At 35.6% G+C, this 4839-nt stretch overlaps 1 protein-coding gene across 1 annotated transcript in view; it reads left to right on the top strand.

The window, feature by feature from the left end:
- The window catches only part of dync2h1 (dynein cytoplasmic 2 heavy chain 1), a 105016-nt gene that overhangs the window by 90690 nt on the left and 9487 nt on the right, over positions 1–4839 (top strand). The window lies entirely within an intron of this gene.

Here is a 4839-nt window from a genome sequence, read left to right as displayed (position 1 = left end):
GAATGCCACGAAGGAGCCGTGTTTGTTCAGGATGCACCTGGCCTTATAAATCGCTCGCATATTTTCCTGCTGTAATAGGGCCACGCAGAGCGATCATCTGACCTAATGAGTCTCTGGAGACGTTTACCCGCACCGCTACAGGTCTCCCGTCAGACTCAACAGCTGCCAGCAGACGCCGCTGCATGTGTCGAGGCATCTCTCGTTGTTTCCCGAGCGTAAAGCCATCGGAATGTAGGCCGCAGTGACTCATCTGATCATATGAGGGTTTTTCTGTGCTTTTATGCGCTTTACTCTCTTTTGTGCTTTGGCTTTGGATAAAAGCGCTTTCTGAATAGCAGCCCTGCCATAAATTCCAGCTCTGCGAAGCTCGTGATGTACCGTTTCTGATAACACGGGGTCTCAGCGCGCCGATGCCCATATTCCACAATGCAGTTTGGTGATTGAACAACTTTTCTGTGAAGCATTCATGTAGCCATACAGAAATTGACAATGGTAGGTTATTGATTTTATTGTATTGTTACTGCAATAAAGCCACGTTAACTGGGTATTACTGTTGTCAAATAAATAAATATATGTCATATGTACAGTGGGTACGGAAAGTATTCAGACCCCCTTCAATTTTTCACTCTTTGTTATATTGCAGCCATTTGCTAAAATCATTTAAGTTAATTTTTTTTCCTCATTAATGTACACACAGCACCCCATATTGACAGAAAAACACAGAATTGTTGACATTTTTGCAGATTTATTAAAAAAGAAAAACTGAAACACACACACACACACACACACACACACACACACACACACACACACACACACACACACACACACACACACACACACACACACACACACACACACACACACACACACACACACACACACACACACACACACACACACACACACACACACACACACACACACACACACACACACACACACACACACACACACACACACACACACACACACACACACACACACACACACACACACACACACACACACACACACACACACACAGACAGATAGATAGATTCATGAATAATACATGAGCGCACCAGCATCACCTGAGGGAGAGTTCATTACACACAACACACAAACAGCAGCTTGTGTATTATCATGTACATTAATCACTTGACTGACATCATGTAATATGTGATGGTGTGTGTATGTGTGATTATGAGAATCTGTTTGTTTAGACGTTAGTGCTCCTGAAACCCCAGCCTACTGTAAACACTAAAGCAGTAAATGCTAGCAGGTGTGTTTTGTGTATGTCATCTGCTGACGTGTGTATAGAGAACTGTGGTAGCGTGACTTTCAGAGAGACAATCTTTCTATGCACATGAGAATCTCAAAAACATGTTGGGTAACATTTATTGCGTTCTGATGTGGGGCTGAAAAAAGAAAATATATTTCGCACCAAAAATTGAAGCCTGCAGCAGAATGGTTAAGATTTGTGTTTGTTGCATTTTGACAATTTCATTTCACATTTTCACATCACAATTCTCATTAATATTTTTTTATTGCTGAAATAATAATAATGTTGTTTTTATTATTATTATTATTATTATTGTTATTACTGCTACTACATAGCAGCAGTAATATTAAAATATGATTTTGTATTTGTATAAATTGAAAACAATAACAATAATCTGTTTTTATTACAATTATTATTATTATTATTATTAGAGGTCGACTGATAGTGGATTTTACCGATACCGATGGCTAGGTTAAACCGCACTGGCCGATAACTTACTAATCAACCGATAGTTTTTAAATGAATACTGTATGGAAACTAAAATAGTGCTGAACTTTATTACACACACACACACACACACACACACACACACACACCAAAGTACAGAAGCATACTTTTCATATGGAATAAAAATATATATTAATTATACATTGATCATTAATGTTAGTTCATAGTTCATCAACTAATGTTAACAGATGCAACTTTAAAATTTAAATATTTTGTTTATTTTTTATTATCCCTTCAAATACATCTTCATTAACCTCAGTTAATGTTACAAATGGAATCATACAGTATTGTGAAGTGAAAGCATTTCATATAAACCCAAACGCGATCTATATTATAGCTCTCCATATGAAGCATACAGACTTTATTAGAGCCACAGAAAGACAAACGTTTTGCTGAAAAATGCACAATACACAATTTTATGCACATTAACAATGATTTGAGACAAATATAATGTAATGAGTGGCGCTCTGCAGCGCGGCAGGATTTCTGTCACTGAATGAACACATTTTTCTCACATCACAGCTTTAAATCTGCATCTTCACTGGCTTACAAATGCATTAACGTGACCAGCTGGATATAAACTGACACTAATAGATGGTAACAGTCGTGACATTAAACATTTGGGTCGGACTTGCGTGTGTTTTGGTCACACTGTTTAACTGCTTGAGGTTTGCGTCCTCTCAGCCTTCATGGCAAACATACTATTTCTCTTTCTCCACTAATGCAGCATCTAGTCAACAAATTAATTACTTTATAATGATGTGAAAACATGCACTATAGTAGCCTATTCTGTATACGCTCCATTTCATTGTCGATGTTTTAAATCCGCATCTGAAGTATCCTGCTCTGTGCAGCGCTCAGTGTCACGTGTCAAAACAAACAAAAACTACTCAGCCGCTCCAGCAACGGATGGGAAAACTATCGGCATGAGGTTTTGCCGATAACCGATAGTTACAGCAATTAACTCTTGGTGTCGATTAATCGGCAAAACCGATAAATCGGTTGACCTCTAATTATTATTATAATTATTATTATTATATTTATTATTAAGAATAATTATAAAATATATTTTTTTATACAAACACAACATAATAATAATAATAATAATTATTATTATTATTATTGCATTACAGCAGTAATATTAAAATATAATATTGTAATTTTATACATTTAAAACAGTCTGATCTTATTGTTGTTTTTATACCATAACAGCAATAATTACATTTTTAAATAATTTAAAATGATAATAATTATAATTATTAGTGTTATATATTATTAATAATAGAAGTAGTATTTACATAAAAATATATACATCATGATTGTATTTGTAGCCATTTCTTTCAATTTCCTTTAATATTTTTATTACAGTGTTTTACTATAATATAGTAGAAAGTTAACTTTAGTACATCAATTATGAATATGTGAATGAGAATTATTATTAAAAAAAACGACTGAAACTCTTGGTAAAAAAAAATAGGCTGCATATTCTTTATGCAGAATATATATCTAGTTTCTTTAGATTGTGTGGTGAAATGTGAGCTGGACATGTTTTCATGAGGTTCACTCACAGGCCGAATCTGAGACGAGAGCCACAGTGTGTGTGTGAGCTGGAAATGAGCCACAGTGTCCACAAAACACCTGTCACTCGTGTCCGATCCGTCCACCGCTGCTGATGTGAGTCAGTTTGACTGTAATCAGTCCTGCGGAGCGAGCCCACAGAAACACTCCTCATGATGAATGTGTTTCTTCGGCTGGGCTGATGATGATGATGATGGTGATGGTGATGGTGATTTGAGCTGTTCCCTCAGGCACTGAACTGAACCAAACAGCCTTGTAAACCAATGAAGGATGAAGGTTGAGTGTTCTCGAGCGGGAGAATTTAGGTGAAAGAGTGTCAGAGCTTTACACTATTATAGCAATTCTGAGTTCAGACTTCCTCCACAGTCCATCCAGAACAAGTCTGAAAGTCTTGCAGTAGCAAAAACAGCATTTTAAGGGTCCGAAATGATCCTGAAAACTAAATTATGATTGTTTTTTGTTCCAAGAAACTGACTGCTGTGGGCCTTAAGGGTCAAATTTGGCCCCTAAAATGCTTATAAAACGGGTTTGCGAACGCACAGACTGACCAAAATGAAGGTCATCGAGGTCCGCGTGCCAAAACTCACCCCGAGATGGACTGTAATCGACCTCAGGACGGCTCCTCTAACAGATAATTGTATCTTATCCGTCAGCGCTGTTATGACGCACACCTGCTCCAGTGAGTCGAATTTCCACAGCAGCAGCTGTTTACAGAGATCTGTGAAACCTGTAAATGTGAGCCATCGATTCCCGACGAACAGATCTGAGCACAACACACACCTGCAGAAACGCACCGACTCCAATAAACAGGAAATCGAGCGTGTTTGTGTGGGAAAGTGTTCTGCTAGTTCCTAAACACAGATCTTGCTGAAGTGACCTTGAAAGACAATAGAATCTGTAATGTGACGTGTTTCTGAGTTAATTCGGCTGAAAATAACAGAAATTAATTTTAATTTTAGATGCAGATTGTTCGCTATTACAGGTGCATCTCAATAAATTAGAATGTCGTGGAAAAGTTCATTTATTTCAGTAAATGAGTGTAATTACTGAAATAAATGAACTTTTCCACGACATTCTAATTTATTGAGATGCACCTGTAGTATTATTAAATTAATAAATGTAAACTGTTTATTTAATAATTATTTAATTATTTATTTTAAAATAGTTATTTTTATTTATTTTATTTTATTTATAATATTACAGCTTAATAATAATAAAATTAAGTTATTAATTTTATATAAAGTTATATAAAGGCCAATTCATACACCACACTACTGTTTTTAAAAGTTTTTTTTTTAACAAAAATGAATATGTTTTAAATTGATCAAAAGTGACAGTAAAGATATTTATAATGTTACAGAAGATTTCTATTTCAAAGAAACTCTGTTCTTTTGAACTTTCTATTCATCTGTGAATCCTGAAAATTAAAATGTATCACAGTTTCCACAAAAATATTGTGCAGCACAACTGTTTTCAACATTGATAATAAT

Source organism: Sinocyclocheilus anshuiensis, unplaced genomic scaffold (assembly GCF_001515605.1).
Source record: "Sinocyclocheilus anshuiensis isolate Anshui unplaced genomic scaffold, SAMN03320099.WGS_v1.1 scaffold906, whole genome shotgun sequence".
Taxonomy (NCBI): domain Eukaryota; kingdom Metazoa; phylum Chordata; class Actinopteri; order Cypriniformes; family Cyprinidae; genus Sinocyclocheilus; species Sinocyclocheilus anshuiensis.
The sequence above is the reverse complement of the archived record's forward strand: the minus strand, read 5'-3'. Positions and strand labels throughout refer to the sequence as shown.